Source organism: Antechinus flavipes, chromosome 4 (assembly GCF_016432865.1).
Source record: "Antechinus flavipes isolate AdamAnt ecotype Samford, QLD, Australia chromosome 4, AdamAnt_v2, whole genome shotgun sequence".
NCBI classification, from domain to species: Eukaryota; Metazoa; Chordata; class Mammalia; order Dasyuromorphia; family Dasyuridae; genus Antechinus; species Antechinus flavipes.
In genome coordinates this window covers 435,851,706-435,863,384 of record NC_067401.1, presented here as the reverse complement: position 1 = coordinate 435,863,384, position 11,679 = coordinate 435,851,706, and the positions used below count along the sequence as shown (strand labels likewise).

Below are 11,679 nucleotides of genomic sequence, written 5' to 3'. Positions count from 1 at the left end.
AGCCAAAAAACAAACAAACAAACAAACAAAAAAGATATCATTATCCCCACTTTACAGATGAGGGAACTGAAGCAAAGAGAGGTCAAGAAATTTGCCCACTGATAAATAGCTGAGAAAAGAAGAAAATGTAAGAAAAGAATCTGGTCGGAATTATTGCGTAAATTATTTGCTTTGCTCAGTCCGGGTGAGCTCTTTGAAGCTTTTAAGGGAATAGCCTGAGAAAGAGGCGGAAGTGGAGAGAGAGCAGTCGGAGCTGAAAATGAAAGGGAGAGGTTATTGTGTCGGTGACAACAGATAGGCCTTGAGAAAGCGCAAGTAGTCCAAAATTGCAAAAGGCAGAAATTACAGTGCAGGAGGAGTATTGCTATAGAGTCCCTGGTGGTCTAGTGGCTAGGATTCGGCGCTTTCACCGCCGCGGCCCGGGTTCGATTCCCGGTCAGGGAAGTTATTTTGCAGACTCCCGATTACCTTCATCCAGACCCCTCGGTTATGTTCTCTTTTTACTTTCATCCTTTCTTCCCTGAAAGTCAGACCCCACCAAGTCCCCAAAAGCAAAAAGAAATCTTTATTTGATTGCACACCCTTTCTATGCGAGGGTTCCTCTCACCTGCAGGACCCATGAGAGCAAAAATTCCAAAGGACAAAATTAACTTTGTCTTAAACCTTTAGATCAACAGAGCTGAATACCAAAGTACAAGGGCTCCAGAAGGCTAAGCGCCAGGGGGTGAGGGGAGGCAAAGTGTGCTTGAGCCGAACTTCCCAGAAAAGGAAAGATACTCGAGATTTTCTCTCACTGGAGAGAGACTTCACCAAGGAGAGGGTCCAAACTAGGATGGTCTCTGGGAAAGCAGCATGCAAGATACTTCCAGAATCCACCAGAAAATGAGTGGGGCGAGTGTAATATGAGCTCCGGAAGCTGTAACAAAAGGTTTAAACCATTAGATTTAAGGACTGAGAATACTTCGACTCGGATAAGATACTGCCGAGAGATGGGGCAGATATAGGAGTGAAAGCGGAGAAAGACAGAGAGCTACAGAGATAGGGATCAAGAACTGTGCAAGACTGGACGTAAGAAGGAATAGGAAGAACACTGAGCATAAGTGAACAGCGAGCCGCAGAGAAGAAATTGGTTTCGAGCAGAAGCCGAAGAATTCCGGGAGAAACCATCTGCTCTGATTATATTCCCGCCGCGTCCAACTAACTTCCACTCTAGCTTCCAAGAGCTTTTTCCTCCTGGCTCTTTTTCTCATTCACCACTCCCTGTACTGCCTTTTCTCCTCTTTCTCCTTCTTTTTCTCCCGCCTCCCCCAACTTCTCCAACTCTTCCCTTTTCTCACTTCCTCCTTCGTCTTCACATCAAGCTTCAATCCTCTGGAAAGAAAACATTCACATGGTAACAACGGGCATCCTGGATCACGATGGACACTAGTTGTGTTGGCTCGGGCATGGAGTGTACGAGCTGAAGGGGATGAGTCAAGCTACTGTGGTAAGGAAGGTGGAAAGGTCTGTGAAACTCTGGAAACTGTTGAACTCTTTCCATGTTAGTATAGTGCTAGTATAATATATTTGATGTTTGTTTTAAATACATACATACATATATATATATATATATATATAATGGGGGGGGTGGAGTATTTCCCACTTCTGTCGGACAAGAAATTCCCAAATGGGAAGCACAAAAAAAATTGTTTTCACACCACTCCACCCACCTTACTTCCACTCTTGAGTTCTCTACCTGCCCAAAGGACTTCCACAGAGGCTTAGCAAAACGTAGGGTTTGGGCACACTAGCTACTCTCATTACCCATTTGAGGGCCCTTCCCTGACCTCAGGAGCCCAAGGGCCTCTCTGTCTCCCATTACCTATACATGCAACCTGGGATGACCCTCTCTCCCTCTCTGGGCAGTTGGACAACTGATGGAATCTTTACAAACTGCTAACTAATTAGAATTGATCTGATCTTACAAGAAGATGTTTGGGGCCAGAACCTGAAACAAGGTACTAAGTAGAACTAATTACTACAATGCTTGTGTTTGCACCTTTACTCATTGGAGTTCACAAGTATGGGAGTTTCACAAAGTAAACTTTGTAACTTTGTGAATTCACACCTCCCTTGAAGCTCTTAAAGCCAGAGAGCACTATGGGAGAAAACCCATAATCCCCCTCTCTCGTATCCCACAATTCCTCTCTCTCATATAAAAGAAACAGACAGAGGCTCTCGGTCAGATTTTCAGTAGAGTTATACCAGAAGCCCTCTCTCCGAGGCAAGGGAGAATATTTTCCACTTGGCGGCTGGTGGCGGAAGAGAGTTCAGTTGGATTGGAGAGGAGCACTCTGGTGCAGACACAGAGCACTTTGGGAGATTGAGAGCCAGAAGCCCTCTCTCGGAGGCAAGGCAGATTCATCTTGGAGCTGGATTGAAGGCTGGAGAAAGCAGAGGCAGAGGCAGAGGCTGAAGGACAAAACCTTTGCATTTGGAGAAATTCGGAGGGCTCTAAGCTAACCGGGCTATATTAGAGACAATAAAAGATCTGAACTTTTTGTCACCTGGCTGCATTTTGAGAGCTTTTTTCTTGTGTAGCAAGATAACTATAAATATGTATATATATATATATATATATATATATATTGGATTTAACATATTTTAACATATCTAACATGTATTGGACTACTTGCCATCTAGGGGAGGGGGTGAGGGAAGGAGGGAAAAAATTGGAAAAGAAAGTTTTGCAAGGGTCAATGTTGAAAAATTACCCATGCATATGTTTTGTAAATAAAAAGCTTTAATTTAAAAAAAAAAAAAAAAGAAGAAGAAGAAGAAAAGAAAAGTCATAGTAGGCAGAGGGGTCAATTATTAGGCTACTGCCATAGTCCAGCCAAGATATTAGGAGGCCTTGAATATGATTCTAGGCAGGGATTATATCGTGCACAGAAAGGGAAAGTTGTTATAAATATAAAAGTAAGAGATAGCAACTGATTGGCTCCATGGATATTGAAAGAAAGGGAAGGTGAAAGATGACCTAGATATAAATCCAAATGACTATAAGGAAACTGTTTCCATCAACAGAAATGCAGAAGGTTAGAGGCAGAGATTGTATGCAGGTAAGTTTTAATAAGCAAAACAAATAAAAAGTGAGACTGGAATTTCAGGGAAGTTAGGTCTTCACTTCTAGATTTAGGATTCATGTGAAATCTTCATAGAGACAATAATGGGACTCACAGGATGTAAGAAGATCACCAAAGAAATTGTAAATGGAGAGGAAAAGCCTACATGTGGGGTGAATGGGGAAGGGGAGAGTATGAGATGCTCATACTTAGGGGACTGGCTGGAGAAAAAATAAGACCTGCCAAAGCTTGCTACAAAGACTATAGGTAAGGGAATCCTACATGGGGCAAGCGGAAGTTAGAGAGCTCCAGATCACAGCACAGAGAGACAGACACAGAGACACACAGATAGCTAGAAGAGAGTCAAATTGAGACATAGAAAAACAGAGAGAAAGGAGGCAAAGGGGAAAACCAGTCTAGAAAGGAAGCAGTGCCCAATATTCAGATAAGTGCCCACTGGAGGGAGGGTTAGACAAATGTCCTCAGTTGATTAAGCAGCTGAGTTTAAAAAGCCCTTGATTGTCATAGAAAGGGCAGTTTCAGTATAAAGTCTGAAATCTGATTGCAATCAGTTTCAGGAGTGGGAAATGAGTAAATAAAGGCAACTAGCTTGCATCACCTTATCTAAGAGTTGGGCTGTGAAAAGGAAAAGAAATACAATTCCATAAACTGGTGGAATGGCAGGGACAAGAGAAGTTTGCTTGATGATGAGAGAGGCCTGTCAGTGAAAGGTCAAAAGTTGAATAAGAGAGAAGTTGAGTCTGGAGAGAGTAAAGATGAAACAAAAGGATGGAGGGAATAAAATTCCAGAGGAGACAGAAGAGCATGAGATTAAGAGCACAGGAGAAAGAGTGAGTGTTGGTAGGAAGGCCTACTTCATCAATTGGAAAATGGCATAAAGTAGGGAGAAGGCAGAAAAGGGAAGCTTTTTAGGTATGGAATGAGGGATTGGAAGAAGCTGGCTGATAGGGTAATCTCCATAAAATCAGTCAGTTCTGCAGAGGAAGAAAGGTTGCTTCAGGGGTGCAGAAAGTTTTAAGGAGAGTCAGAATAGAAGATGCTTGAGGAGGAAGAAGGAAAGGGGTTGTATCTTCAAGGTAAGAGGACTTAGGGGCAGTGGTGGTGTAGGATATGCTAAGCCTAGGCTGGGACAAAGCAGAGTGACTGTCTGGGAAAAGGGGAAGTAGGGGAATGGTTGAAAATGATGTAAGAGAAACCAATGTCATACTTTTGAACTGTGCACTCTTGGTGTCAAGACAGGGAAAAGATGTGGAAATGGGAGTAAATGGAGGGAGGGCATGGAAAGGGAGCCTAAAAGGTCTAGGTAGGAATGAAGAAGAATTTTAAGTAATCTGGAAATTTTCATGGTCTCCCAAAAGGCCCTCCCTGTTTTTCCTTTTCTGTATACAGCTGGAAGGGCTATCAGAATGACAGTTCATCTTCATTTACCTTGGATATCTCCAAAAACTTAGGAAATGGAGGATTACAAAGTTCACTTCACCTCAAAAATACCCCTAAAGCTTTCCAAAAGTTGTGAAAACTACTAAGTGGTGTGAAATTTGTCCCAATTTCAAAACAGTGTTTTTCTTTTCTGGCTATCTAGGACAATGTATGTGAGAGAAGGTAAATGAGCATCTCTTAATAGTACAATTAGAATGTCCAGGGGAAGAAAGGAAAGATCTGTCTTGGGTCTAATGAGTCTCTAATAGTGGTTGAAGAGGATACAGGAGGGGTGTAAATGTTATGCTGTACTGAATAAGGAAAGTCTTCTGGCTTTTCCCTAGATAAAGACATGCTCCCTAATAGTCTGGTGGTTAAGCTTGGGAACCCTTTATCTCAGTGACCTGTTATGATTCCAGTTCATAAAAGGCCTTTTGCAGTTCTAAGAGGCCCCTCAACTGGCAACCATCAGTATCAAAAAGAGTATCCGTTCTTCTCAGCTCCACTACCTAGTCCTAGCTACAAATGGTCCCCAAATGTTGCCCACTTACTGTCTTGCTTCATTTCATAAGCCAAAATGCCAAGTCCCAGGGAAAAAAGAAAAAAAAAAAAAAAAAAAACAAAGTGAAATGACTCCTATCTCAAACACCATCAGTTCTGCTAGCCTTTGCTGTCCATCTTGAGGAGAGAGAAAGATGAGGAGAGAAGCATCTGATAGATAGTTGGAGACAGAGCAGGGTAGGTAAGATCAAATTTTTCCAGAAATCTAGGCTTCAGGGTGCCTTGGAAATTAGCCAGAGCAGAGGCTCCTCTTAGATCGCCTCCAAGATTTTCTCTGACCATCTTGTTAGTGTGGACAGGGTGACAAAGTGTGCAGAGACAACTGTAGATGACCATCCACCAGAAGTCAGGATCTTAGTCCTGGTGTTGCCAGAGTATTGAAAGGAGAGAGTCCAAAAGGAAAGTCACAATCAGAGTACTCAAGGAAGAGATTCTGGTAAGAACATAAGTGCATGGAATAGGTCTCGAACCAGTGGCCTCCGGTGTGGCAGGCAAAAATATTACCATTGAACCAGCCAAGCAAGATAAAGAAAGCAGTATAGAAATGAGCCTTTCTTTTTCGTCTCTTATTTCTTAAAACAGCCTGATGAGTCAGGATCTGCACCTTCAATTTTATACCATACTTGAAGAATCTTACCTAGACTTTTTACTTTCTGCTTTGGACTCTCTCCCCAATCCTTCCCCTAAATTCTCTTCCTCCTACTAGATGCTCTTACATCTAAATGACCTCAAGGTAGGTTATCTGAAAGATTTACTGTTGAGGAGGGTGGAAAAAAGCTGAGTCCAAGTATACTTTTTTCTTCCAATCTACCCTCCCAAAAAAATCCAATAAGGATCCTCCACACACCCCTCATACAAACACAAGCTTATCCAGTTCGTGGCCTAAAAAGGACTGTGAGTTGGGAAGGTGGGAGTAGGGTTTGAGTCCAGGGCCTAGGCGAATAGATTACTCTTGTTCTGGTCACAGACCTGTGTCACGAGGTGTCTCAAAAGAATTTACAGACTTGATCCCACATCCAAGTCAAGGGACAAAGTTTATTATAATTGTAACACCAATTGAAGCAGGCTAAAGTCCAAAGATTTTAGCAAAAAACCTGGAGCAAGGATACAAATTTATCTAATTCTTCATGTCACTGATATGCTAATTTTATGGCCCAGAAGTAGAACTGAGGAGTGGTCTCAGGAATTTGGTTATTACTGACCAGTAAACCTAGGACCATTCTAAAATCAGAAGACTTTAGAATCATTGACAGACAAAATAGAAAAATAACATCCTAAGATTAGAGAGTCTCAGGATCACTAATATATCTTCCCTAAAGTTTAAGGGAAGAAATCATATTATATTCCCAGGCCAGAAGACTTTTATAATCATTGACAAAACAATAGCATTTTTAGATCAGAGGGCCTCAGGATCACAGATTCCAAAGCCAGGAGATTTAGAATCACTACTAGATTGTTAATACAGAAGCATCCCAAGGTCAGGGGACCTTAAAATTATTGCTATCTCCCCTAGAAGTCACTTTCACACATGCTGAGTGCCTTCCTGCTAAATTCTCAGTGCAGAAACATCCTACTACTCTTCCCAAAACCAGAAAAATAAACCATCCTCATCTTTCCACAATCACCATCCCAGACCCCACTCTTTCCACTCCCTGCACAGCAGCATCTGTGGCTTTCCACAACTGCATCCCAGACCTTGCCTCTCTCTTTAGGGAACATCTGAGGCTGAACCACGAGGCTAATCCTTCCAGAACTTTTCTCTTTCCAGCTGGTCTCAAGAACTTACTGCTGATAGCTCTTCAATGACTCACCCAACACTGGGGCAGAGGACAAAAGTGGGGAAGTCTCAGGCAGGGTCCCATCTCCTTTGGGAAAACAATTCCATGGAATGTATCCCAAAGCAGAAGGGTGCCTGCAGAGACTTCTAAGTGCAACCCAGACAAACCGGAGAATGAGTGTACAAGTATTGTGTGGATTGTAAGGTTTGAGAGAGAGAGAGAGAGAGAGAGAGAGAGAGAGAGAGAGAGAGAGAGAGAGAGAGAGACAGAGAGACAGAGAGAGAGAGAGACAGAGAGACAGAGAGAGAGAGAGACACAGAGACAGAGAGAGAGAGAGAGAGAGACAGAGACAGAGAGAGAGAGAGACACAGAGACAGAGACTCAGAGGCCTAGAAGCAATGAGAAAATTTCCACCTGATAAAATGCTGGGGAAGAGTATCCCAAAATGAGTGGACAAGAGTGAAGGAGGAAAGTATTGCCTAAGGACCAAATCAACCTTTCAGTGAAAAAAAAAGTTGACCAGGAAGGAAAGAGGCTGGCTTAATGGAGGAGTGTATAAGGTTCCAGATCCTACAGATGCTCTGCCTTCTCAATCCACTATCTATCAGATTGCACTATCTTCCCCTTTTAGGAAGAAGCCCACCCAGTTATTATCAAATATAACCAGATTATTCTGTTTGTACAGAATGATGTCAGGTTGGAACTCTTTTCTATCCCTCAAATCTCTGTGCATCTTTAAACAACCTTTAAGATATTGATTAGCATATCTTTAGACAGGACTAGGACCTGCCCTGCCAGGTGCATTCCATCTGGTTCCATAATCACCTACCTCTGAGCTCCCTGGCACTTCCTCTTTCTTTGATCCTTCTTCTGACTTCTCTCCTGGGAAACCATAAAGGCTGTATTTTTCTTATAAAGGACCTGTTAATGATGTTAATGATGAAGAGCTTTGCTAAATTCTTTTCAGGACTAAACCCACCATGGGGTACTCTCTCCTTCATAGTGCTTTTCCAAAGCGCATCAGTACCCTAGGTAATCTGATTAGTCTGCTAAACTCCTCTATGGCTCTCACCTGGCAGTCATCGGCTTACTCCCACCTCATGGAGTATTTCCTTTCTCCTGATTAATTGTAAGTTCCCCTGGGAACTAGTTTTTTCCTTGCTAATTATATGTTCTCCCAACTCTTTCAAATTTGCCACTTCTGGTGCCTGTTTTACCACTTCTTTTTTTACTTTAACCCCTTCTCTTAAACCTTTCTTTTGGCAAAGAGAATGGCCATTGTGAATTTGTCATGTTTATTTCCAAGTAGATATTGCTACCCTTACCTCACCATATCCACCTTCAAATAATCTTCCAGATCTGTTTCCTCACAGTTCCATCTTTCTGAATTATATTTCCTCAGCCGCTTTGGTCCCACTCCTCTTCGATCCATTGTTTCACCTTCTCCTTTTTTCTACTCTCCTCTTCCCTCTCCACTTCCTGTCTCTCCCTTGGATTCTGAAAGAGAGCACACATGCACACATACCCCTCCGATGGAGAAAAAAATAAGGATTTTAATTTGAGTTCATGAACTTGGTTTCTGTATATATATTTTTTAATATATTGATATCTCTATTTCAATAAAAATTTGTTTCATGGCTAATTTTTTGGATTTCATTTTAGGCATTCAAAAATGTTTCCTGAGAAGGTTGCAACAAACATTTAAAGAGATCAAATAATCACTCACATGAAGGCACCGTAAATAATCCCATCCTTGGGAAATCCGTCTTTAATGACGGAAAAGGTTAGAGGTTTTAGAGGACATGAGAGGAAAGGAACTATGAGATCATTCCTGGACCTTCCTCTTTCTAAAGACATGTTCCGAGAGCTTGTTGCTAAGAGCCCAGTAATGACTAATAGATCCGTGGTCTCTCGAAAGGTTAAGTTTGAGAGGGGTTTGAGGAGGGTAGCTGAGATAGCTGAGGAAAGGGGTCTTCCAGGTTTGGGAAGAGTGGAAGCCGTGGGGCCTTAAGAAACTCCAAAGCTGACGCTGACTTGGAAGAGAAAAGGGGAGGGGATCTGGGTCTCTTTAGTTGTTGTCCTTCATTGGCGAAGAGGACCAAAATGACATCACTATGTTAGAGTCCACTTAAGGGTCCAGCTGTGGCTGATCAGACCAGTTCGACCTCGGAATGCTCTCCACAGGTCAGACACAAATAATCCCTATGAACATTTGGAGCAGGTTTTCTAATTTTACGCATCTCGCATTTGCTTTGGGCTAAATGGTTTTGCTCATAGAGCATCTTCTGTGATGAGCGCACGCCAGGACAAGGCGATCCTGTGCCAGTGTCTCCCATGTCATACTAATGGATTCTAAAGTGCTTCAGTGTCCTTGTATCGCTTTTTCTGACCATCTTGTGAGTACTTGCTCTGAGTTCTCTATAAGATATTTCTTTTTGGCAAGAATACAATTGCTAGAGAGTGGTGAGGGGAAGTAATCACTTTGTGTCGGTGTCTTGTATTTCTGGGATGCTGAAAGAGTAGCAGCTACTAACTCGTTCCTCGTTAGTATAGTGGTGAGTATCCCCGCCTGTCACGCGGGAGACCGGGGTTCGATTCCCCGACGGGGAGGAGTTGATACATTTTTGATTGCACAACGTCAGTCCACCTACTTACCTCCTCTGCCTGACACACACACACACCCCTTCCCCCTAGGCTCTCGGTCCTCTTTGGGAGCAAGAAACATCTTTAGCATCTTATTGATCACAACTCCATCTCAAAATTCCCCTCCCCCATCCATCTCTGAATGCAAAAGATGTCATTGTGGCGCTGTGGGAACAAGAGTCACCCGCAGCATCTCCCGTAGTATTTAGCTAACCAAACGAAGAATTGTTGATAGACTAACCATCGTCAGCTGCAGATGCCCAAGGGCCTCTGTGTCTCTTAGATATTAAAGCCCCAGACATGGGTTCCCTTTTTCGCCCGATCCCCAGCCTTCCACAGAAAAGGAAGACAAAGCAAAAGGCAGAACTTGACTCTTGACGTACACAGGAAAAGCTTGTGGGCCGCTCACAGCTGCCGACTAGAGTTGGAGAAGGCTCTGGGATTGCCCAGTCGCCCCGCTTCCAAAGGGCTCACCTGCCCAGTCTCTGACCCCACGTCCCCTTGCCTACAGGTGGTTCGCAGCCTATCCAAACACTCAGTCCCATTCATATGCAAGAATACAATCCGATAACCAGAAAGTGAAGAAAAAACTCCGTGGCAGGGAGGAAGAGAGAGCCTTGAGAGCTGCCAGGGACGTAGAGGACTGGGACAAGACACACGGAGGGCAACCCAATCCATGGAGGTCATAATTCGATTCAGGCGCCGTTTGGGGTTTTGGTCCTGAATACCTAAACCGAGTGTAGCTCAGTCTACCGCACTTGTTCCATCGCCAACCCTTCAAAGATGACGGACTCCGGCTGGCCTGCCAGCGGGTTGTGTCTATGGTGCAACCAGTCTTAATACCTTGGTACTAAGTAGCCTTGATACCCGCCTTGACTACTTTACCGACGTAAAGCACCCCTCAGGGATGCAGAGGCGCTGAAAGACCGGGGACATGAAGAAAGCGGCTGAATTCGTGCGGCGCGCACCATGTCTCGGCAGATATGGCAGGAGCCATGTGAGGGCTGGAGGCTTCGGGAAAGGAAAGAGACCCAGGGGATTCTAGGCTGGCTTTGGCTCACGTGAGGAGCTAGCCAGCCTGCCAGAGAGTACAATTCCGAACAGAGCTCTAGTACTGGTCCCAGCTGGATCATCTGCCAGAGAACTTGAGGAGCTCTCACTAGACCTTGGGAGACAGCTGTTGCTAACAGAAGCGTTGGTGGTATAGTGGTGAGCATAGCTGCCTTCCAAGCAGTTGACCCGGGTTCGATTCCCGGCCAACGCAACAACTCTTTTCTGCAATTTTCTCCTTCCCCAACGTGTCTCTACATTGCAATGTGTCTTTATTGATTTCTCACTTCCTTGGCAGTCATTGAGTATATTCCCCTTAGCTCTGGGATGCCAAGGTCTCTCCCAACACAAAAGACACCTTTGTGACATTAAATGTTTTTCTTCCTCTCTCATCCTGTGGATCTTTCCCTTTTTTCTAGATACACACTGGATATTGTGTCCAATATTTCACTTCAACTTCACAACAGCTGAGTATTTATTCTGTGCAAAGGGACTGCATCTTTGGAAGATAAACCCGAAAGGTAATGAACTTTCATTCTGGCCCACTGAAGGATGAACCCAGAGATGTAATAGCTTGCATAGAGCAACAGCAAGGGGGAAGATGTCATTGTTAGGGTATGTAGAAGGAAGTGAAATGGAAGACAACTGGAAAGGAAAGAAAGGGCTGTGGTAGAATTAAATTTGAAATTAACCCTCAGGAGTCATTACTCACCAATCTCAGTAGGTTCGTGAGGATGGAATAAGTATGAGTCCTTAGATAAAATCTTTTTGGCTGGCCAGGTAAATACTCTACAATGTGAAAGCATCTACAGCAGTATTCTGCAGCATTAGCAAGAATAGTTTAAATCAAACATAACAAACGTCAATTTTTACATTGGGAATGGACAAGTGTAGTTTATTTCAGAGATAGATTTCCAGAACAAGATACCTTGTCCCATGAAAGGTAGGGGATCATGCATTTTTCAATTTATGAAATTTAAAATAACAAAAGTTATTTCCACAACTATAATCTACAATCTCATATCCCCAGGGCCAGATAGATTTACAAATTTATTCCACACACATTTAAAGAATGATTAATTCCAATATTATATAAATTGGGA

At 43.3% G+C, this 11,679-nt stretch overlaps 3 non-coding genes across 3 annotated transcripts; all 3 read left to right on the top strand.

Moving 5' to 3' along the window:
- The first annotated feature begins 372 nt into the window (after positions 1–372).
- On the top strand, positions 373–444 carry TRNAE-UUC (transfer RNA glutamic acid (anticodon UUC)). Its single transcript has one exon. It is a non-coding gene; the product is annotated as a tRNA-Glu (tRNA).
- An 8,977-nt stretch (positions 445–9,421) lies between these two features.
- TRNAD-GUC (transfer RNA aspartic acid (anticodon GUC)) lies at positions 9,422–9,493 on the top strand. The gene has a single exon. It is a non-coding gene; the product is annotated as a tRNA-Asp (tRNA).
- Positions 9,494–10,718: 1,225 nt separating this feature from the next.
- Positions 10,719–10,790, top strand: TRNAG-UCC (transfer RNA glycine (anticodon UCC)). The gene has a single exon. It is a non-coding gene; the product is annotated as a tRNA-Gly (tRNA).
- The last annotated feature ends 889 nt before the right edge of the window (positions 10,791–11,679 follow it).